This window comes from Bos javanicus, chromosome 2, assembly GCF_032452875.1.
Source record: "Bos javanicus breed banteng chromosome 2, ARS-OSU_banteng_1.0, whole genome shotgun sequence".
Taxonomy (NCBI): domain Eukaryota; kingdom Metazoa; phylum Chordata; class Mammalia; order Artiodactyla; family Bovidae; genus Bos; species Bos javanicus.
Window position 1 is genome coordinate 111,589,556 of NC_083869.1, and position 25,768 is coordinate 111,615,323.

At 38.8% G+C, this 25,768-nt stretch overlaps 1 pseudogene; it reads right to left on the minus strand.

Moving 5' to 3' along the window:
* Positions 1 to 23,507: 23,507 nt before the first annotated feature.
* LOC133236173 (small nucleolar RNA SNORA70) lies at positions 23,508 to 23,622 on the minus strand (annotated as a pseudogene).
* Positions 23,623 to 25,768: the final 2,146 nt, after the last annotated feature.

The following is a 25,768-nucleotide window of genomic DNA, read 5'->3' on the forward strand; positions in this document are numbered from 1 at the left end:
TTCACGGGGTCGCAAAGAGTCAGACATGACTGAGCAACTGAACTGAACTGAACTGAATCCAATTATTTGTAAAGTGTGTATGAAATATAGGAATACTTCGAACTGTAATCAAGTAACATTAAGTGGTGAAAATTGCCTTACTGAACAGGAGCAAATTTTTTAAATGCCCCATTGCATAGAAGGGTTTCCCTGATAGCTCAGTTGGTAAAGAATCCGCCTGCAATGCAGGAGACCCCGGTTTGATTTCTGGGTCAGGAAGAACTGCTGGAGAAGGGATAGGCTACCCACTCCAGTTTTCTTGGGCTTCCCCTGTGGCTCAGTTGGTAAAGTCTGTCTGCAATGAGGGAGACCTGGATTCAATCCCTGGGTTGGGAAGATCCCCTGGAGAAGGGAAAGGCTACCACTAGAATACTCTGGCCTGGAGAATTCCATGAACTGTATAGTTCATGGGGTCGCAAAGAGTCAGACTGACTGAGCAACTTTCACTTTCATTCCATAGAAGCATTTTGTATATGGTCTTGGGAGTGAGTAAATAGTTTCTAGTATGTGAACACATTGACCCTTGGAACATACACATAAAAGAGAGAAGCAAAATAAGGTGGCATAATGTGTTTTTCCACCAGTCTCCCCCATCCCTGGGATTCTCCAGGCAAGAACACTACAGTGGGTTGCCATTTCCTTCTCCAGTGCATGAAAGTGAAAAGTGAAAGTGAAGTCGCTCAGTCGTGTCCGACTCTGTGCGACCCCAGAGACGACAGCCCACCAGGCTCCCCCGTCCCTGGGATTCTCCAGGCAAGAACACTGGAGTGGGCTGCCATTTCCTTCTCCAATGCATGAAAGTGAAAAATGAAAGTGAAGTTGCTCAGTCGTGTCTGACTTTTCGTGACCCCATCGACTGCAGCGCACCAGGCTCCTCCATGCATGGGATTTTCCAGGCAAGAGTACTGGAGTGGGTTGCCATTGCCTTCTCCTAAATAGTAAATACCTCAAGTTCAGAAGTCTGAAAATACTGGTTGTAAAAAGTGCACACATATGTGTTATTGATAAATATTTGACGTAGTGTAAATGATTATTGAATACTACTAATGATGACTAGTCTATAAATGGGAAGTTTAATTGAGTGATAGCATTGTAGTCTGAAAATACACATCTTGTCTTGTTTCTCAAAGAATAATACTAACAATGAAGTTAGAATAGTGGAGTAGTAATATATCCAAATTATCTTCTCTGATAATCTATTTTTGAAAGCACTAACAAAATATGGAAAAAATGCTGAGTATTAGTATCTTTTTAAACTATGGATAAATCATTGACATTGTTCACTGAATTTCAAAATTACTTCAAAACATTTTTGTCTTTTTTAGTTCATAATTATTGAAAATTATTTGTTGTAGCATCAAATGTTTTACCAGATTTACTCTCTAGTCTTATTGTGTTGTCATGTACCATCATTTCATGTTTTATCCTTAAGATACTGCTTATAAAGAGAGAATTTGGAGACATTATAGCCATATAACTTCTATAATATGGGTGATTTTATACATTATACTTTTCAATAATACTCTACTTGATGACAGAACACTCAGAATCCTAAAGTCAACTGCCATTTATTGTAGTTTCTAAAGCTATCTTTACCTGTGTTACTTTAAATTAGCTGTTATTATCATCATTATACAGGTAAGGAAACAACTCAAGAAGAGAAAATAGCTTGTCCAAAGTCGCTTATCATGTAAGCAGTGGAGACAAAATACAAATACTGTTGTTCTGGTTTCATTATCTTTGTCCTTTTGCCTTCAACATGCTCTTTTTCAGGAAAGAATTATGAGAGATGAGACAGGAAAGGAATAGAGATGTGAACAAAGACAGTGTTGTGATAGAAAAGCGACCACTCATTCCAACAACTTGACTTTGGTCCAGGTAAGCTCATGAAATAATTAAGAGAATGACAAATAGACCAGACAATTTCAAGGGGAGAGTAACATCTGTTGTGCTCTCAGAGGTTGATAAGTGGGGCCATGGAGACCTGAGCACCAGGATGTTTTGTCGTCTGCCTTATTTTGCGCTTGTCTCACATAAAAGTTCGAAAAGCAGTACAATGTACCAAGAGGAGCTCCAAGACAGGTGAAAAAGCAGATACTCAGCACGGATGATTACTTTGGCCCAGGCATTATCACTGGTTTGAAGGGATAAAACAAAAGAATTCTATACTTTAGTTCTGTTACAAGGAAGAGCCAGATGACTAGTTTATAGACCACTAATATTCCCTGTGGATAAAAAAAATGAAGAGACAATTTTAAATACAAATGTGAAATGGCAGGGTATGCTGAAAAGAGTGGAAAGGAAAACTAGAGGAGAGGTCAAGAAAATAAAATTAGTTGGCCATTCCTTATCTGTGACATTATCTTATATTATTCTTATTATTTTAGGTATCAAGGGTGTAATATTCATGTGTATCCAGGATATAATAGCTGCTCCCTTGTGAAACGTGTATAAAACTAAAGTTCAGAAAGGGATTTCCCAGGTGGTCCTAGTGGTAAACAACCTGCCTGCCAATGCAGAAGACATAAGGGACATGGGTTCGATTCCTGGGTCAGGAAGATCCCCTGGAGGAAGGCATGGCAGCCCACTCCAGTATTCTTACCTGGAGAATCCCATGGACTGAGGAACCCGGTGGGCTACAGCCCATGGGGTTCAAAGAGTTGGACACAAATGAAGGAACTTAGCATGCTCGCACACAAAGTTTAGAAAACTCAGAGAAACAGTTTGTCAGCAGTAAAACTAGGGCATAGACCCAGATTTCTAGATTCATATTACATTTCTTTTTGCAAAGGCAGTGTGGGAATAGGCTCCAATAATATCTCTTCATTAAAATAAAGAACTAATGATAAGATGGTACAGAGTGAGGGGGATCATGATATCACTCTGGTTAGTACAGAAGCACTGACTTTTCAAAATGGACTCTTCAGACAGAATCCTGGAAAGATGGTTACCTGAGTCAACTGGTCTGCAAGTGCCTAAACTTTTTATAGAATCCTTGTGGTCTCCTATAGAAGAGTTCACTAAAGATATAGAACTCTTGAAGTTTGGGCTTAAACCTTGTCTTGGTTGAAGATGTAACCTTACTTTTTAGAATCTTTTTATAAGAGAGAGAAACAAAATGAATTTTATTGTTGATTTGTTATTTGGGGACGGAGGAGGAGCTGTCCATGGTATTGGATAAATAAGCATCTCTTTACCAGCAGATTCTTCACCCTGGGTTATAGGAGTCCAGGGATCCAGCAAGTCAAGGTTAGAACAGATGAGAAGAAATCAGGATGGGTGGACCAGGATGGATAGAGGCATCTGAAGTTCCAAACAGCTAGGGTAGTTTTATGGATTTCTATCACCTTTAATTATATCGTCTAGATATTGTTGTTTACCCCACTCCAGTACTCTTGCCTAGAAAATCCCATGGACAGAGGAGCCTGGTGGGCTCCAGTCCATGCGGTAGCTAAGAGTCGGGCACAACTGAACGACTTCACTTTCACTTTTCACTTTCATCCACTGGAGAAGGAAATGGCAACCCACCCCAGTGTTCTTGCCTGGAGAATTCTGGGGACGGCAGAGCCTGGTGGGCTGCCGTCTCTGGGGTCTCACAGAGTTGGACACGACTGAAGCAACTTAGCAGTAGCAGTAGATTAAAAAATTAACAATTTTTTACTAAAGAATTTTCCAGTATAAAAATGAAAAAAAAAATTTAAGTCTTTTGAAACTAAATGGTATTGATGGTTCTCTATTTAACTTCAGCTGCTTATTTCCAGAGGCATCCAGATGCCTTCCTAAATTGGATCCAGTTAAGATAACTCTGATGGAAAATTCAGTATATTGGCCATAATTATTGAATTAGTGAGTCACAGACACGATTAGAAAGACATTAACACAGCCACCTGACTCTTGTTAACGTTCTAATTTATTCTGATTATTAAAGTTGCCCCAATTAAATTAGCAATGTCCGCCTCAAACTTAACATTCCCTAACAATATTAAAGGAACTTTCATTTACCCTGAAACTATTCTTGTTAATGTTAAACAAGGAAAACAATCTCTATCTCTCAAAAGTGTGTATGTAAAAAGTGACATTCTTTTTTTTTTCTGGTAAGGATTTAGTGCCCTAATATAGAATTCTTCCTGATATAAAAGAAATCATATCATAAATCCCAGAAGAGGAAAGTTGGAGGTGACCCTACAACTCTGTCTCAGCCAACAGCACTCTACTGTCTTAATCCCCTTTAAACTTAACTCAATCCTTTCAACTCAGTCCCCTTCAAACGCTTCCCCTGAAGTGAACTCTTGTGGCAGTCCATTTAATCTTTGGGAAGATTTAATGATAGAAAATTGTTTCTCATGCCACATTCACGCATTCTTTTAGCAAATACTTATTTTGAACGTATTTTTCGCCCAGGATTGCACCGCACAATGTGTATATAGTGGTAAATGAAAAGCCCTCTACCCTGAGGGAAATTAAAACAAAAGCCGAAACATCTGAACTATTTTTCACCCATTAATCCTTTGCCTGTCCTGTAGGCTATAAACACAGATCCTCAAGAAGTTAAAGATCACTGTTACATGCCCATAAATTCTTTTCTTCTCCTAGATAAGTACTCATTGTTTTGGCATTTAAAAAAAAATTTCTCATATGAGATGATTTCAAGTCCTTTCTCCATCCCGTCATTGTTTTTGAACAAATTTTAATTTCTTTCTCCTTTCCTTTGAAGTATTAGGCTCAGTATTAAATGTGATTCACCAGGGAAATATTTAGTTTTGCTCATATACTCCCTAAAAGAACTTTGGAAAAGTACCTACTCCTTTGAACATTTTAAAGTAGGCATTTGAAACTTTTTCACCATAAGTATAAATAGTTGCAGTGGATGTAATTTCCAGTATACTAGAGGCATTGATTTTAAAGATATAATGTTACATCATTCTTTTTAATGTATCCAAAGGAATGCAAACATCAAGGTGATTTAATACCCACCATTATCCATTTTGAAAATACACACATATATTTGAATTTTGTTGATGATTTGGGCTCACTCTTATTTTTCCTTGAAGTCATAATTTTATTTCCTCCACAGAGTTTTATACTAATGTAATATATAATTTTACTTAATGTCATATATTAATGACACTAATTCTTTTCTGTAATAATGAAATATATTTAATTTACTTCTTGTGATAAGGATTTATGCATTAAAATGTAAATTAATATACAATACTAATATATACTTAGACTACTTATAAAGCATAAATGTATTACAAATTTTAATACATGATTAGTTAACAGAAGGTAAATATTGTATTTTTTAAGATAGATGGGAGTGGTATTTGAATAAATTACCCTTGAATGAAGGATTTAATTTTTAAAATTTTAATTGCATTTTTAATTCTTTTTTTAAATTGGAATATAATTGATTTGTGATGTTATGTTAGTTTCAAGTGTACAGCAAAGTGATTCAGTTATACATATACACATATTCATTCTTTTTAAAATTCCTTTCTCATATAGGTTATCACTGAATACAGAGTAGAGTTCCCTGTGCTATACAATGGGTCCTTGTTGGTTATCTATGTTATATATAATAGGGTATATATTCATATCAAGCTTCTGATTTATCCCCTCGACCCCTTGATTTCCCCTTCAGTAACCATAAGTTTGTTTTCAATGTCTGTAAGTCTGTTTCTGTAGATAAGTTCATTTGTTTCTTTTCTTTTTTCACATATGAGTGATACCCTATGTTTATGCTTCTCTGTCTTACTTCACTCAGTGTGACAACCTCTAGATCCATCCATGTTGCCACAAATGGCATTATTTCATTGTTTTTTTTTTTTTATTGCTGAGTAATATTCCACTTGTATATATCCATTCCTCTGTCAATGGACATTTAGGTAGCTTCCATGTCTTGGCTATTGTTAATAGTGCTGCATGAACATTGGGGTGCATGCATCCTTTCAGGTCATGGTTTTCTCTAGATACATGTCCAGGAGTGGGATTGCCAGATCATATGTTATTTCTATTATTAGTTGTTTAAGGAACCTCCGTACTGTTCTCCATAGTGGTTGTACCAATTTATATTCCCAACAAAAAGGAATCACAGCAATATCTTTTTTGTTCCACCTCCTAGAGTAATGAAAATAAAAGCAAAAACAAATGGGAACTAGTTAAACTTACAAATATTTATCTAATTGTCCTTTTCCTTTCCTTCTTTTTCTTTCTCTGAAGTGTTTTAAACCTTTGAGCAATACAACAAGACTATGAGTGAGTGAGAGCTGTATCTTTTTTTGTAAGGTGGGAAAATGATAATGGGATGTGGAAGGGGCAGAGAAGAATCTTGACCATAGTCACCTTCTCAGAAAGATCAGTTGTGAAAAGAATAAACATGGATAGTGATATTTGGAAAGTGATTCCATTAAAAATATTCATGTGCTTATTCCCTTTCAAGTCTTTGCATATTACCAGGGGTAATTTACATTCCAATCTAAGGACCACTACTTCAGGGTGTTCTCTAATCACAATACAACAGAATAGGATTTTTAACTTCCTCATTTTAGTATTAGTTTTGCCAAATATCAAAATGAATCCGCCACAGGTATACATGTGTTCCCCATCCCGAAATACCATCCCTCTGGGCCGTCCCAGTGGACCAGCCCCAAGCATCCAGCATCATGCATCGAACCTGACTGGCAACTCGTTTCCTACATGATATTTTACATGTTTCATTGCCATTCTCCCACAGAGTCCATATGTTCTATACATCAGTGATTATTGTTACCATCTTTCTAAATTCCATATATATGCGTTAGTATACTGTATTTATGTTTTCCTTCTGGCTTACTTCACTCTGTATAATAGGCTCCAGTTTCATCCACCTCATTAGAACTGATTCAAATGTATTCTTTTTAATGGCAGAGTAATACTCCATTGTGTATATGTACCACAGCTTGCTTATCCATTCATCTGCTGATGGACATCTAGGTTGCTTCCACGTCTTGGCTATTATAAACAGTGCTGCGATGAACATTGGGGTACACGTGTCTCTTTCCTTCTGGTTTTCAGTGTGTATGCCCAGCAGTGGGGTTGCTGGATCATAAGGCAGTTCTATTTCCAGTTTTTTAAGGAATCTCCACACTGTTCTCCATAGTGGCTGGACTAGTTTGCATTCCCACCAACAGTGTAAGAGGGTTCCCTTTTCTCCACACCCTCTCCAGCATTTATTATTTGTAGACTTTTGGATCGCAGCCATTCTGACTGGTGTGAAATGGTACCTCATAGTGGTTTTGATTTGCATTTCTCTGATAATGAGTGATGTTGAGCATCTTTTCATGTGTTTGTTAGCCATCTGTATGTCTTTTGGAGAAATGTCTATTTAGTTCTTTGGCCCATTTTTTGAATTTTCTGGAGTTGAGCTGTAGGAGTTGCTTGTGAAAACCAATTCCATTCACCATTGCAACGGAAAGAATAAAATACTTAGGAATATATCTACCTAAAGAAACTAAAGACCTATATATAGAAAACTATAAAACACTGGTGAAAGAAATCAAAGAGGACACTAATAGATGGAGAAATATACCACGTTCATGGATTGGAAGAATCAATATAGTGAAAATGAGTATACTACCCAAAGCAATTTATAGATTCAACGCAATCCCTATCAAGCTACCAACAGTATTCTTCACAGAGCTAGAACAAATAATTTCACAATTTGTATGGAAATACAAAAAACCTCGAATAGCCAAAGCGATCTTGAGAAAGAAGAATGGAACTGGAGGAATCAACTTACCTGACTTCAGGCTCTACTACAAAGCCACAGTTATCAAGACAGTATGGTACTGGCACAAAGACAGAAATATTGATCAATGGAATAAAATAGAAAGCCCAGAGATAAATCCACGCACATATGGACACCTTATCTTCGACAAAGGAGGCAAGAATATACAATGGATTAAAGACAATCTCTTTAACAAGTGGTGCTGGGAAATCTGGTCACTTGTAAAAGAATGAAACTGGACCACTTTCTAACACCATACACAAAAATAAACTCAAAATGGATTAAAGATCTAAACGTAAGACCAGAAACTATAAAACTCCTAGAGGAGAACATAGGCAAAACACTCTCCGACATACATCACAGCAGGATCCTCTATGAGAATATTGGAAATAAAAGCAAAAATAAACAAATGGGACCTAATTAACCTTAAAAGCTTCTGCACATCAAAGGAAACTATTAGCAAGGTGAAAAGACAGCCTTCAGAATGGGAGAAAATAATAGCAAATGAAGCAACCGACAAACAACTAATCTCAAAAATATACAAGCAACTCCTACAGCTCAACTCCAGAAAAATAACTTCCTCATTTTAGAAAAAATACCTTTATTAGTGTAACTGAAGATCATGTACTCACCGTCCTCATTGATTTTGGAGCTCAAGAAAAGATACCAAAGAATTGATGCTTTTGAACTGCGGTCTTGGAGAAGACTCTTGAGCGTCTCGTGGACTGCAAGGAGATCAAACCAGTCAATCCTAAAGGAAATCAGTCCTGGATATTCATTGGAAGGACTGATGCTGAAGCTGAAGCTCTAATACTTTGGCCACCTGATGTGAAGAGCTGACTCCTTAGAAAAAATTCTTATGCTGGGAAAGATTGAAGGCAGGAGGAGAAGGGGATGACAGAGGATGAGATGGTTGGATGGCATCACCGACTCAATGGACACAAGTTTGAGCAAACTTCGGGAGTTGGTGATGGACAGGGAAGCCTGGCATGCTGCAGTCCATGGGGTTTTAAAGAGCTGGACACAACTGAGTTGAACTGAAGATCATATTAGCCTTTTCATGGGGAAAATCATACTCTAGATTTATACAAAGACCACAGTTACTTTCAAATTCAGTTTGAAGCCTTTTTCAGCTAATCTCTTGCTGGGTCTCATTCCTCCCAAATCATGTAGCTGTACAAAAGTTTAAATTTATCTCTGTCAAATTTCAACATCTTGGATTCAATCTTTACTCCAGTCTGTTGAAATATTTTTGGATTATGAGTCTATGTTCAATCTACAGAGAGAGCATTTGAAGAGTATGGGCATATATTCCTAGGAACTAAAAAATGCAACACTTTCAATCATCAAGATATACTTTGACTACACTGGTGCTCAAGAAAACATATAATCTTTGATGTGGTTTATCATAAAATAACTAAAAAATGTTGGATTTATGAGAAGTATTGGACTTGATTTCATTTCTCCCATTTTATTCATTCATCAACAAACATGATTTGCTTTCTATATGCTGGCCGTGTGATAATCAATCACTATGAAATCAGAGATGAAAATGACTATACCTGAGCAGAACAAGCATAAAGGATTGGGACAAACCATTGATAATAATACAGAATAATAAGTGCTATGAAAGGTATGTATACAACATGGTCTGGGGTACCCTAGTTCAGGGGTACCCTAGAGAAGCATCCAATTCATATGTTAAGGAAGTGGTCAAGGAATGCTTCTTAGAATTTTTATAGGGATCTGCAAGCACAAATAGAAACAAAATGTACAAAAAACAGGGAGTTTGCAATGAGTGAAAAAGAAGTTATTTAAAGAAAAATGAATAACACATTTGAAGACATGAAGTATGGAAAATATATACTTTATATTGTTAAAGCTGTGAAACAGAAAAGATCTGGCTAAAACAAAGTGGGACTTTCTACAAGTAAAGTAGGAAGAATGGATAATGTATTTTTTTTCTGGCAGAGGACAATAATAATCAAAGATGATGAAGTTCCTTAAATTACGTGAGAATGAGAATTCTTAGCAGTAAAATGTGTGCCTGACACAGAGGCAGTTGAATTCCTATCTCATGACACCAACACTTTAAGTGTTGGATTTCTAGGGAATTTTACCATTGAGTATATGTTACCTTTCCCAGGATGTAATACCCCTCATTTCTGTCTGCAGAAATTCTGCTTTTCTTCAAATGTCAGACAACAAGGCCACAACATGCCTATTAGAATCCTCACCACACTTTAAACCTAGTACCCCATGAATGTATCTGCATATTACATTACAGTACATGGAATATTTGTTTCCACAAAGAATCATGTGTTCTTTGAAAGCAAGGACCATGTCTTTGGCAATTCCGTATCCCTATCACCTAGAACTATCACTTTCGTTGATAGTTCAGCAAAAGTAGGGCCATTTTAGAGATTGCAAATGGATGTATATGTTAAACTAGTATTTATATTAAGTGCTGTTACTATCTCTAGTGGGGAAAACACTGAAAGCAGTGAGTTACTAACTCTGAGAAGTAGGATTAGTTACTTATAGGTAAAATGACCTAGTCTCTAAAAATGTGCCACAGTAATTTTAACGATCTTTGTTGTTGTTGTTCAGTCATTAAGTCATGTCTGACTCTTTGTGACCCCCCGTGGAATGCAGCATGCCAGTCTTCCCCGTCCTTCACTATCTTCCTGAGTTTGCTCAAACTCATGCCGTTTGAGCCAGTGATGCTATCCACCCACTCATCCTCCGTTGTCCCCTTCTCCTCCTGCCCTTGATCTTTCCCAGCATCAGGGTCTTTTCCAATGTGTTGCTCTTCACATCATGTGGCCAAAGTATTGGACCTCCAGCCTCAGCTTCAGTCCTTCCAATGAATATTCAGGGTCGATTTCCTTTAGGACTGACTGGTTTGATCTCCTTGCTGTCTAAGGAGCTCTCAAGAGTCTTCTCCAGCACCACAAGCCATCTCTAGGTTTGTCATAGCTATTCTTCCAAGGGGCAATCTTAATTTTGTGGCTGCAGTCACCATCCTCATTGATTTTGCAACTCAAGAAAGTGAAATCTGACATGGTTTTCACAATTTTCCCCATCTATTTGCCATTAAGTGATAGGACTGTATGCCATGATGTTCCTTTTTGAATACTGAGTTTTAAGTCAGCTTTTTCACTGTCCTATTTCACCTTCATCAAGAGGCTCTTTAGTTCCTCTTCACTTTCTACCCATTGGCTTGTTAGGGTTTTCTGGGCAATATTCTTTTTTTTTTTTTTTGGAGTTCTAGGTCACTAAGAAAATGCTGCTTTGGAATAATGTTTTCTTCCTTTAGTTATCAGCTTGTCCCCTAACTTCCATCAAGAATGTAAGCTTTATAATATCAGAAATAAGATAAAACTTTGTTATAGAGTAGTACCTCTGTTTACTTACATGGATGGTTAAATTCTGTGCCCATTCTGGGGTTCTAATCCAGATCAAACCCAAAGGAAACTGGGAAATTCCCAAAGGAAACCCAATTCTGTTTCAGAACTATTGGGTTTGATATTGTGGTCAAAACTCCTCTGATCAAGAATTTTTATATGAATCCATATAAAGTTCCAGATTTCTGAAATAAAGTTTATCATTATGTTTAAATAACCAAGGGAATTGATCATAAATATTTATGAGATTCTAATAGGCCTGCAGGAAAAGATATTTGATCAGAAACAAAAGGTTTTCCACTAGCTTTGAAAGAGAGGCTTCTTTTGGACACTTGGACTTCCCTTAAATAAACTTGAGTTTTCAACTGTCTCCAACAAGTAAAATTGTCTGGCCAAGCCTAAGAGTGTTGGCCAAAAATACTAACTTGAATGAATATGTCTTACATATTTCACAAAATCTAATTAATTATTTTTGCCATCTTGTTTTGAAGAGCAGGGATTGTCTTAGAGTATTATGCCTACTGGTTACACTGGGGAATAAAATAGTTTCTCTGATCCAACATCCTAAAGGCATTCTTTTGGCAGGGAATGCACGGTTGATGTTCCATGGTGAGTTAACATCTAAGTTATGCTTTATCAATTAGTCTTGCTCTATCTGTCCCTCCCATGCACATGGAAAATACTTTCTAAATTCATTAGTAACATCTCAAGACAGCCCTGTCCCCATCTTGGCAGAGCAGGCTGTTTTTATGTATTAAAGATCCCAGTGGTACAAAAGGGAAAAATTATATCTCTACTTAATTCTGTAAAGATTTTATTAATATCATGAAAGAAATCATTAAAAAATATCATCATGCACTAGCTTGGAAGTCTATACTAAAATGTCATTGTTTCAATTTGAGCTCTAGATGCATTTCCCAAAACTAAGAATTTGATTTTCTACATTTGTAAATATGTTAGAAGTAAGCAAATTAAACTATCCCTCTCTTATACAAACTTTCATCAATTCTATGTAAGTATGATGGGCTAGGGATCTAGGGATTTGCATACATCTGATCCAGAGCTGACTAGTTTCTGGTATGTATTCATACAGTATCTGAATCTCAAATGCAGTGTTGAAGGAGAACATTAAATGCTGCTTCAGATGGCTTTCCTGGTGGCTCAGATGATAAAGAATCCACCTACAATGTAGGAGACATGAGACTCAGGTTCAATCTCTGGGTTGAGAAGATCCCCTGGAGAAGGGAATGGAACCCACTCCAGTATCTTGCCTGGAAAATCCCATGGAGAGAGGAACTTGATGGGCTACAGCCCATGGAGTTGCAAGGAGTCAGACATGACTGCACGACTAACACTTTTCAAGGATATTTTTATAGAGATCTAAGTTCAAGTCAAATTCAGTATGTGGATGTAAGAATGAATTCTGGGGTTAACTTAAAACAAAACTATCTTGCCCAACTTTCAGGAAAGCTCTACAAGATGCTGGAGTAAGCAGCTTTTCATTTTATCCAAGCAAGGGATTTTTACTGTCAATGAGCACCACCATCAGCTACTCTTGTCTTTATCCTATCCTTCACACTTATCTGAAGTGTCTCTCATTAACCTTCTTCCTTTGGGTTAAGACCTTGAGCTTCTAGAAGGTTCATGTGCAGTGCAGATAGGTCCTGAGAGCGTGGCTTCCTGAGCTTTAGCTCCTTGTCACACAATTAACCCAGAGCAGTAGGTCAGATTGAATAGTTTCCATCCAACAGAGTCCAGAGAAAACAGGATGCCTTGTGTAAATTTGGAATGAAGAATGGGAGAGAGAAATAAGAAGAAGGAAAAGTTTGAAATATGAGAATAAAGTTCTTTATTGGGAAGATAGCCCTTGGTGGAGAACTCCTAAAATGCCAAGAAACCAAATTAGGTAAGAAAGACACATGTATAACATCAGATGAAGACTTGACTTAATTAAGATTTGTATCTGCCTTCTGTCCTGTTCCTGTAATTTCTTTGTTCCAGGGAAATTAGTCTCTATAATTTTAGCTAAGGAGCGTTTCTTCTCAGTCAGGCTTAGAGAGTTTCCTCAAATATTCTGGGGAAATTCATAATTGATTATCTCCTTGGTGTACAGCATGGAATTTTTTATCACATTAATTTTGTAGACTTAAATATACTTATCCTTCGATAACTGTTTGAAATTTAACAGACTTAAATTATCATCTGTACTTTTATTTCCCACAGTTTTTTCATAACTTTTTTTAAAGAAAATATCTGGAGCTTCCTAACTGTAGTTAAAAATATGAGGCAGATAGAATATTTTGAAGGTGGGAAATGCACAGATCTTTAATTCTAGAAGCCTGAGTTCTAGACCTAGAAGCCTGATTACTCAACTGAGTAATTCTGGGCTAAGACCCGTAAAACCCCTTGAAATATTAGATCCTACCTGAGGGATTTAAACTGATAATAATAATAGAAGAATAGTAATAAGAAATATTTTTTAAAATTATTTATTGAGCCCTTAAGAAATTTCATGTTTCATATGTAGTTTTTTTTTTTTTAATCTCATATACACTAGTGGCCAGTAATCTTTCCCATTGTACACATGGAAAAACTAAGGCTCCAAAAAATCAAGGCACATGTCTAAATCCACACAACTGGCAACTGCTAAGCCAAGATCAGTTAATCTACTTTATTGTTTTACTGCTTCCCTAGTAATCCCAATGGTCCCGTCTCTAATTATATTGATCTAATGGTAACACAAGATAAAGTGAAAAGAAAACAAGACTAGCAAACATTCATATATCCTTTTTTTTTGTCTACAAGCAGAGAATTGATACCATAGGAAGATGTAGATTTATAGCTGTTGGCCCTCCAGTCCATTAGAATGGATGTTTTCGTTCCCATATGGTCACTCTCACCCTCCCAGTAAAAATCAGTCCTTTAAAAAATTTATTTACATGGAAGTCTTTTCCTTTCAGTCAGACCCATAATTAACTGCTGTAGGACAATGTATTCTTTATCACACATCTCTAATTTTCTTCCATGCTTTTAAAGATTTTTCCAAATACCAGATACTTTGATAGACAGTGATGTTATTTCTAGCTCTCAAGATAGAGTTTGGCAATGAAAAAATGGGATATAAAATTAAATTAGACAGAATATAGTAAAGAGTAATTACTAAAAAAAAAAAAAAAAAAACTGTTTTGTGCAGCTCCACAGACTGGGAAAAAAAATCACAGATGGCTTTGCTGAATTAGGATTTATGTCTCTATGTCAAGAGTTAGACTTCCCTCCTTTAGGATGGACCATTCCTAAGATTGGCATTTCAGACTGCTTGTCCATCTCTTCATGGCTCTGAATTCTATTCAGGACCAGAACAATTGACTGTTGCCTAGAGAGAAAGTTCAGGGTCACAGGGAATGCTCCCATCTTGCAAATTTTGAAATCTAAAATTTTTTTTACCAAGAAACAAAGACTTTCAACTTGTTACCTAGAATAAGCAGATACAAATGCCCCTGGCAAAAAAACCTGTATTGTTTAGAAAGTCCTTTCAAATTAATTTAAATAAACAGGATACTTAAGTTCAAGTTTAAGGTTTAATCCAAGGGTTCAGTACAGATGTTCAGAAGTTGCCATTAGAGCTTCTTTTTCAGAATTTAATTTTAATTGGAAGATACTTACTTTACAATATTGTGTTGGTTTCTGCTATACATCAACACGAATCAGCCATAGCTATATATATGTCCCCTTAAAGTTTCCTCCCACCTTCCCCACTAGAACTTATTCATTTCACCCAAACTTGGCTCTCCTTGTGGTCAGTTCAGTTCAGTCACTCAGTTGTGTCCAATTCTTTGCGACCCCATGAATCACAGCACACCAGGCCTCCCTGTCCATCACTAGCTACTGGAGTCTACCCAAACCCATGTCCATCGAGTCAGTGATGCCATCCAACCATCTCATCCTCTGTTGTCCCCTTCTCCTCCTGCCCTCAATCTTTTCCAGCATCAGGGTCTTTACAAATTAGTCAGCTCTTCACATCAGGTGGCCAAAGTATTGGAGTTTCAGCTTCAACATCAGTCCTTCCAATGAACACCTAGGACTGATCTTTAGGATGGACTGGTTGGATCTCCTTGCAGTCCAAGGGACTCTCAAAAGTCTTCTCCAACACCACAGTTCAAAAGCATAAATTCTTTGGTGCTCAGCTTTCTTTATACTCCAACTCTCACATCCATACATGACTACTGGAAAAACCATAACCTCGACTAGACAGACTTTTGTTGACAAAGTAATGTCTCTGCTTTTTAATATGCTGTCTAGGTTGGTCATAACTTTCCTTCCAAGGAGTAAGTGTCTTTTAATTTCATGGCTGCACTCACCCCCTGCAGTGATTTTGAAGCCCCTAAAAATAAAGCCAGCCAATGTTTCCACTGTTTCCCTATCTATTTTCCATGAAGTGATGGGACCAGATGCCATGATCTTAGTTTTCTGAATATTGAGCTGTAAGCCAACTTTTTCACTCTCCTTTTTCACTTTCATCAAGAGGCTCTTTAGTTCTTCACTTTCTGTCATAAGGGTGGTGTCATCTGCACATCTGAGGTTATTGATATTTCTCCCAGCAATCTTGATTCCAGCTTGTGTTTCCTCCAGCCCAGCATTAGCAGGATGTTTACCAGTGATGCTAGGCTGACATTCTATCCACTCAGCAACCCTAGTGGAATGAAGGTTCCTCTTCTGCTATTCTAAAAAAAGGACTCAAGGCTGAGTCTCATTGACTCTTACTGATTTCACTTGACTCGTGCCCATTTCTATAGCAATTGCTGTGTCCAAGAGGACTCAACATTTTGCTGAACGTGGTCTGTGTCATAGGCCCATCTCTGGAGTCAGAAGATGGAGAAACTTGGACTTGAGAGTAGGAGAGGTTTAGTCCCCAGGGAAAATGGGGTGCCTTTACCAAAAGAATGAGTGACACACATGCTGGATATGCACAGATAGTGGATGTCCACTATATAATTTTGTGGCCCAAAAGATTCCTCTTTTTTCTTCTACAACTTGGTGGCTCAACTGAAATGCTTTTTTCTAGCTGATTGATCATCAGTTGAGCAGAAAATTTCTTGTCTTGCCATTTTTCCAGTGTCTCAAGAAGACAATATGCTTTTAATCATCCATTGGGAGAAATGTGACATTTTAATGACAATTTTAGTGTATCATTCCACCACGGTTGGTAATTTTTAACCCCTGTGTCATTTGTCATGGTTCTACATCAGCTTTTCTGAAAGCACTAGGCTCAAATGACAGCCTAAAAGGACAATTGCTTGTTAACTTTACAACGTCCATAGATGAAAACACCAGAGTTAAGATGAAAGACTTTGTCTGAGAAAGCCAGGTTGTCACTTGTCTCTCACCATCATGTGGGGTCAGATGGGTCTTTTTCCTAATGGATCTCCATGAAGCTCATGACCTAATGAACTCAGTGTGAAGCAGCTCAGGCAAAATGGACCCCTTGAGATTGCACACAGTGGTAACAGTAAACATCCTCTTTTTGAATGAGTGGACATTACATGAGTTCTCGAGCTTGTCCCTGGAGTGCCCTCCTAAATGGCAGCCCCTCTTTTTAGTACTGCTACTCAGCTGTAGCCCTACCAGCTGTTGAGGACCTGTGCCCGTTCTGACTGGGCTGACATCCTTGCGGTGCCTATGCTATACTGTAATAAGTACTTTGTACATCACCCATCTTTTCTTCACCAGGCATTCAAAGTAAGCCTACTAAACTCGTTTTTTTCCATGTACTGATTCTCTCTTAAGCCTCTTTTCTATCAAGTTTTATACATTGTCTTTTGTCTCATGATGACTCTAAGGAGTTTATTATTCATGGTAAGACATCATTGTATCTTGTGATACTTTTCAAAGGATACAAAGGGTGGATATATAGTGTCTGAATCCAAAGACTTCAGTCCCCATGATAGGTGACCATGTCTGGCAACCCAAATCTCTGGTTTCAAAGATTTCCTTTTGCCCTTCTAATAACCCAGTCAGCAAGCTCCTACTTTTCCAGGACACTAAACCAACTGAGCTTCCATTATTTTTCCCCTTGGGATTCTTATGACCTTAGCATTAAGAAATGGAGTAGCCATGAATGGTGATCAGAAAGATTGAAGGTGTCTTTGCAGATGGAGAGAGGAAGTACAGTACCATCATGAATATTATAAGCGAAACACAACAATCCTGAGGTCAAACACTCTCATCTTTTATGCTTTAAATACATATACTCTTTTAAAAAAGGAATTTAAAATATGTGAAATGTAAAACCCTAAAACTGTCAGCTGCATCCATGTCACCCCATGAAATTCAATCCTTCCATTACCATTAAGTGCAGATGAGGAGTATACATGATTAATTTTAGAATGGCTATCGGGGAATTCCTAGGGATAAAAGAGGACATTTTTAAGCTTACACATTTTAAACAAATCATGAGTGTTTGTGTTAAACTCAATGGATGGCATCTCCTTGAGTGGCAGGCTCTTGAAAATAAGGGAGATACCTGTTATCTCCTCATTGCAAATGGTCCAGATGGTACATAAATCAAGTGAATGTTGGTGTTAACACATTGGAGGGCCCCATAGTCTTTATTGATGGATTGTGCAGCAGAAGGTTTGAGGTGCATGAAAGAGACACAACAACCACATCAATGCAGGGACACAGGAGCCCAAAGTGTAGGAAGGGCCTCCTTATATTTCATTATCACAGGGCACCTGGGAACTAGTTCTCAGTCAGCTCCTGGAGAGATGCAGGAAGCAATTTTCAGATGATGCAATGGAGGAGAGCTTGTAATGAAAGGTTTTCTACAACCCTCTTAAGGTTCACCTGTCATGACATCACCCCCTCCCCACCACACACACACCTTTACTTTAGTAGAAATGCCCTGATCACTGTCTTCTGAGGTCATTCTGCTTTGGTTCAAGCTTCCCACCCCTGCATCTCTACATCATATCTTCAACCTTAGCTAACTCTATTCCTCTCTTGGACTCCTCTGGTGGCTCAGTGGTAAAGAATCCACCTGCTGATGCAAGAGACGTGGGTTTGAACCCTGGGTCTGAAAGATCCTCTGGAGGAGGAAATGACAACTCACTCCAGTATTCTTGCTTGGGAAATCCAATGGACAGAGGAGCCTGATGGGCTACGGGTCATGGGGTTGCAAAGAGTCAGTCATGACTTGGCAACTAAACAACAACAACAACTCCTCTCTTACTACCCAGCAACAAACTCCACTTCCTGTCTCATGGCCTCTCAGAACCCGATCAATCAAGTGGCCTATAGTGACTCCCTCCTCTCAAATATTATATCCATGCCTTTACCACACACTCCATTTTATTATCCAAAACTTTAGTTATTCTTATAACACTTCGATAATTGTTGCCATATCAATGAACCATCTGGGGCAGTATTCACTTCCAACAAATTGAAATTGGATTCACTTTTTAAAACTTTAAGTGAAGTAATTTTAAAAAGAAAACATTAAACCACTACCGAAAATAGAAAAGTGTTTCACTTGCCATAAACAGAAGGTATCCATGGAAATAAATATAGCAGGAGCCAAACAATGTAATTAAATTTTAGCTATGCGGGGCCAGCCTGGGCCTCTCAAGCCTGGGGCTTCTTCCCTGGGTGGTGCAGAGGGAGACAAACCAAGTGTGAGAAGAATGTTGAAGGCACCCTAGAATGAAAATGAAACTTTCTTCTGAAGCTAGTCAAATAGATGGAAAGCAGAGAGGCTTTCTGGATTCATTGTAATTTAGTGCTCTGTTCTTGCATGGCCTGGGATCACCCTGCATGCCACAGAGTAAATATCCCACACTTTGAGACCACCGTCTTATCATGAATTATCCTATACTGAGTGTTATACTTTGGCATGCATTTTAATATCTCCACTAGTTGATAAACTCCCTTATGATAGGACTAGTTCTGAAGATCTTGGTTTCCTTTACTACCTTCAAGTTTCTTAATCTTAAGTGTTTGTTAATTAAGTATGGATCTGATTAGAAAGATATGTTGTTGTTTAGTTGCTAAGTCATGTCTGACTCTTTTGCGACTCCATGGACTATAGACCACTCGACTCCTCTGTCCATGGGATTTCCCAGGCAAGAATACTGGAGTGGATTACCATTTCCTTCTCCAGGGGATAGTCCTAGCAACAGGGATCAAACCTGTGTCTCCTGCATTGGCAATGAGATACTTTACCATTGAACCACCAGGGAGGGCACATATGTATACCAACAGCTGATTTATGTTAATGTATGGCAGAAACCAACACAATATTGTAAAGAAATTATCTTCCAATTGAAATAAATAAATTTTAAAAAGGAAGGAGAAGTAGGGTAAAAAAAATAACCCTAATATTTCTTCCAGCAATTCCACCTCCATCAGTGAGCAAGTCTGTAGCTGGTGTTGGCAATGCAAGCACTGGGCATATGGTGGTGAATAAACACAAAAAGAGGGAGAAAAAAAAAAGGTATTCTGATAATATAATCAGATGAACACATATCATGAAATAGATTTGTTTTTAGGTTTGGCATATCGTTCAGGTCTTATTTCCATGCTAAATGTTTTATTCTAAATCCAGAGAAAACTACTTTACTAGAATGACAAAAAAGAATGTTAGATCTTAAGAGGTCAATGGCCCTTTTATTCAGTTTGCTGGGTCATACTAAAAATATCGTTCACTGGTCACCTTCCTTTCAGGCTCTGGCATCAGGAACCTGCGGCTTATTACATGACATATGTGATCATTAAAGGAGATTTATTTGGAAATAAACAGTATGTGGAGACATTCCTTAAGCCTTTTTTTACCCCGGCTGGGCCATGTTTTTCCATCCATCAGCTAAGAACGCCCAGGTTGCCAGGTCATAATAATGGAAAACACATGCATAGTGCTTGCTTGCTGTGTGCCAGATACATTTCCAGTACTCTCAACATATATTCATGATATGAGTCCTTATAACAATCCAATGAGTAAGGATATTAATTTTCTTTTGCCGTCATGATGAATTACCACAAACTTAGCTTAAAACAGCACAGATTTATTATCTTAGGGTTCTGAAGGTCAAAGTCTGAGTCGGATCTCACAGGGCTAAAATCACAGGGTCTACAGGGCTGCATTCTTTCTGAGGGCTCTGGGGGAGAATCCATTTCCTCACTCATTCGGGTTTTGGCAGGATTGTCTTCAGTTGCAGGCAGGACTGAGGTTTCCATGTCCTTGCTGGCTTTTGGCTTAAGAATGTTTCCAGCTGCCAGAGGCCACCCAGATTCCTTGATTCTTGCCCTTGTCCTCTTATCTTCGGGCTTTGAATCTCTCCTGCCTTCTTCTTTCTTTGTATTTCTCATTCTGCTCTTCCCTTTTAAAGACTTGTGTGACTACACGGTATCCACATAGCTAATCCAGGATAACCATCCCATTTCAAGGTTCATAATCTTTTTCTTTCCTAAATTAATTTTTCTTGGAGTATACTTGCTTCACAAAGTTGTGTTAATTTACACTGTATGGCAAAGTGAATGCTGTGCTGTGAGTAGTTGCTCAGGCATGTCTAACTCTTTGTGACCCCATGGACTGTAGTCTGCCAGGCTCTTCTGTCCATGGGATTCTCCAAGCAAGAATACTGGAGGAGGTTGGCATGCCCTCCTCCAGAGGATCTTCCCAACCCAGGGATAGAACCCAGATCTCCTGCATTGCAGATGGATTCTTTACCATCTGAGCCAGCAGGAAAGCCCAAGGATTCTGGAGTGAGTAGTCTATCCCTTCTCCAGAGGATCTTCCAGACTCAGGAATCTAACCGGGGTCTCCTGCATTTCAGGCGGATTTTTAACCAACTGAACTACCAGGGAAGCAAGCTGTACATATACATATATCCTTTCTTTTTTGGATTTCCTTTCCATTTAGGTAACCATAGAGCACTGAGTATAATTCCCTGTGCTATACAGTAGGTTCTCACCAGTTATCTATTTTATACATAGTATCAACAGTGTATGTATGCCAATCTCAGTCTCTCAATTCATCCCACCACCACACTTTCCCCTTTTACCATATGTTTGATATCTATGTCTATGTCTCTATTTCTGCTTTGCAAATAAGATCATCAGTACCATTTTTCTAGGTTCCATATACATATACATGTGTTAACATATGATAACTGTTTTTCTCTTTTTGACTCACTTCACTCTGTATGAGAGTCTCTAGGCCCATCCACATCCCGCAAATGGCACAACTTCGTTCTCAAGCCTCATAATCTTAATCACATCTGAAAAGTCCCTTTTGCCATGTTAAGTAACACAGTCACAAAATCTGGATATTAGGGTGTGCATATCTTTGTAGGGTTGTTATTCTGCCAGTCACATAAAGTACTATTGTTCTCCCTATTTTTCAAGGAGGGGCTACTCTCTGAAGTAATGAGGAAAATTACTGCCAGTTCCCCTTGTTCTTCCTATTCCCCACCATGGCAGGAATCTCCCCTATCAAATTACTTTCATGAAGAATCTGATATCCAAATGTTTTGTGCTTTAGTTTATCCATGTGACAATCTATAACTTGTTCCAGAAATAGTTGCATTAGAACACATTTGTAAGTAAGACATGAAAGGCATGAAAGATATTTTCCTCTTGTAAGAGACTTGAAGCAGGAGTTTTATTAGAGGAAATTTTTTGTGCTTTTTCATTACTGCCTATTAGCAACCACATACTCCGTCTATGTTACCCTAGTGAGTTCTAAAGAAATTTTCAGAGACCCACTTCTCATTCATCCAGTTGACCTCTAAGGACCTCTGAGAAAACATGGTTGAAGCTCTGTACTCTCCTGTTTTGTCCCATCTCCATATTATAGATATCTCTTAGAGTTTGAACTGTGGTGCTGGAGATGACTCTCAAGAGTCCCTTGGACAGCAAGGAGATCAAACCAGTCAATCCTAAAGGAAATCAACCCTGAATATTCTTTGGAAGGACTGATGCTGAAGCTGAAGCTCCAATACTTTGGCCACTTGATGCGAAGAGACAACTCTTTGGAAAAGACCCTGATGCTGGGAAAGGTTGAGGGCAGGAGAAGAAGGGGCAACAGAGGATGAGATGGTTGGACGGCATCACTGACTCAATGGACATGAGTCTGAGCAAACTCTAAGAGATAGTGAATAAAGGGAGGCCTGGCATGCTGCTGTCCATGGGATTATAAAGAGTCAGACATGAGTTAGCAAATCAACAACAACCTGGAGTTTCATGATTCAGTATCTCAAACCCAGACAATGCTTCAGGAGGGGGTGAGCCTTATTTTTCTGGTTTATCACTATATCTTCTTCACAAGGCACAGAGCCTGCCACAGAGAAGTGTGGTTGGTGACTTCTGACCTGGCTTCCAGGGATACCCATCTTAGTATTTACCCCTTTGTGTAATTCCCTACCCTTGAATGTGGGAAGAAACTAGTTAATGCCTCTCTTCTGAGAATAGTATATGGACAAAAAATTGGGATGTCACATTTATAATTGAGTTACACAAAATTTTGACCCCCTGTGTCTTGCTAGCAGACTCTCTCTCTCTTGTTTCCTTGGCTTACATCTTCATTGAACAGGCTGCCATATTGGAGAAGCCCATGAAACTAGGAACCAAGGCTGGCTTCTGGACAACAGTCTGCAAGGAACTTGGGAATGCCAACAACCACGTGAGCCTTGAAGTGCATCCTTCCCTAGTCAAGCCTTGAGATGATTGTAGCCCCAAGACCCCTTCTGTACAGCCTGTGAGAGATCCAGAAGCAGAGGACCCAGGTAAACTATGTCCAGATATCTGACCCAAAGAAAATGTGAGATAATCATTGTGTATTGCTTTAAGCCATCAGGTATGGATTCTCTTTTTTGATAGGAAAGTAGGATTTATTAGTGAGCATAAGTAAGAAGGGGCTCTCAAACCTTGAGCACCAAGGTTTTCATGAGTGCAGGGCCCAACATTTGTCCAGGAGGCATGATTAGGGGTGCATTTGACCTTACAGTCATCCAGAATGAGCCACTTTCTTGCCACCTTGTTTCCAAATTCATCAGCATTAAACTTAGTAAATCCCCATTTCTTGCACATGTGGGTCTTCTGGCGGCCACGAAACTTGAACTTGGCCCTGCCTGGTGGGCCTCAATCACACACTTCTTGTTCTACAGCTTGGTGTGGATGGACATTATGATTTGGCCAACATGGACCCTGGCCACTGGGTATTGGGACTTTCCAAAGGCAACATGCACACCTGTCTGGAGGGTAGACTGGGGACAGCATGCTGGGCATGAACGTCCACTGGCAAAAGCTGTCTCCATGTTCTTTTAGGGCAACTTATGCAGGCAACAGGCTACTGTTTGCAGCAGTCCCATACTGGGTCCGCATGAGGAGAAAAGCACTGGTGAGCTTAACTGGCTGCAAATGGATTATCTGTTACAAAGCAGTAGATTACTAACTTGAGTAGGCACTCAATATGTTTTTCGGAAATGACTGAATGAAGAAGACTAAGCAGAGGTATATATTTATTCTTTGTTCACTTGATGGAGGGTTCATAATGATGGTTAGAAGTCTGGAGTTGAAGAGGTTTGGATAATACTGTAATTGACTGTAGCTAAGCTACAAGAGCAGGTCCAATATAAACACCTTAGGAATCTTAGAAAATGTTCTACAGCCTGATCCGTTTCTCCTGTGCTAAAGCAAAACACTTTACATCAAGGAGCTTACAATCAGATGCTTGGAATCTGCCAGCTCACTCTCTGTTTGTTCTTATATATGCATATTTCAGGAAAATCTCTGCAGCCAGGAGGACCCTGGAAAATCCATCTATTTGGTCTTGGGAAGAGCTGCTTGCTTGTTTATCTGATATCTTTATCCTATCGTGAATAAGTTCACTCCCTTTCCCCCTTATCTGTTGTCATTAGCTGTATGATATTAGTGAAGGCTAATCCTGAAGCACTTCCTGGAGATGGAGAGAGATGTGATTCATTTTTCTAACAATATGTTTATTGATTGTACACAGGAAAAGATCAATACATTAAAAACAAAATGCATCATTTCTAACAGGAGCACAGCCTTGGTGTCAGGTCTGCAGGATGCAACTGAAATACAGAAATATCAGCTGGAAGATTTACCAATGCAGTCCTTGACAGAGGAATACTGCATAAGAAAGGTTCACTTGGAAGTATAACTTAAGAGTTTCTTTCCCACTTGGCTTAGTCTTGAATGGTTAAATGATCTGACACATTAAAGTGGGTAAAGGACTAACTAGGCAAGTGAATAGGTGCTTGTACACCATGTGAAGGTCTGAGGAAACATGCTCAATAATTTTTAACACAATCAAGTAGTTCCACTGGTTGTAAACATAGCAGCATAAACAAGCCTCCAAGTGAAGATCTGCTTAATAGACTCTTCCTTCAGCCACATGGCAAGTCTCTGGTTTGTTCTAAGACCCTTGACTCTTGTGCACAAGCTTTCTCCATCCATATGAAACTCATCAACCCTTCCTTTGGCTTCCATTTCAACATCATAATTATAGAGAAGGGGATTAAATTGCTCAAATTTGGGGGACATTTATTTAAAAACTAAATTTGGTATATTTAGGACAAATACATCAAAATGGATGTGGTGTTATTTGATTTTTAAAAGCTTGTGCTTTTTGCACAAGTCATCTCAGAATAATCTGGAAATACTATGATGGTGGTAGACATTATTTTGCCCCTTCAGAACATTTTTTGCCCAGTTTGATTTTTTTCTGCCCCCGTCCACAAGGTCTTTTCCTATAGTTTTCCAGGAAAGTAGATGTGAGAGCCTGCATTAAGTCCTATAATAAATGGGGATTTAGGTTTCCACTGCCAATGTAGGAGATGCAGGTTTGACCCCTGGGTCAGGAAGACCCCCTGGAAGAGGACATGGCAATCCACTCCAGTATTTTTGCCTGGGAAGCTCCATGGAGAGAGGAGCCTGATGTACTACAAACCATGGGGCACAAAGAGTTGGACATGACTCTTTGAACATGAGTGTGCGTGCGCGCATACACACACACACACACACACACACCCAGTTCTGAGAGACTGGATTGAAATGGGTGAGAAGAAACATCTGGTGGCTGATGCTTTCAGCCATAAGTGCAGCAACACAAGGACAGTGGGTCAGGACTTAAATTTTTGTCAAAATTTTCACTTGGTAGAGTCTGGCTCCTTTAAAGGTTTGGGATCCAAGGCCTTAGAAATGTGCCTGGATAATATACGCAAACTATAAGTGAGAGAAGGAAGATGTTAAGCCTGAAGCAGGAGCCCCTGCCCAGGGTCTCCACTTTTGCCAGGGCAGATGGAAGAGGCAACAAGTTTTCCTTCTAGATGCTCCTCACCTGAGGGCCTGATCTCTTTTCAGTGGGGTGTTTCCTCGTTCTTTTCTGTCACCAGTGATCCAGTTGGGGCATCACTAATTTTTGCTGTAAATATAAAGAGAGTAATGAATTTCTGCAGTACTTCCCTCTCACCCACATTTATCAAGCTTAGAGCACTTTTGATTATGACTAAGTGTCATGCCAGCTCCTTTGATTATCACT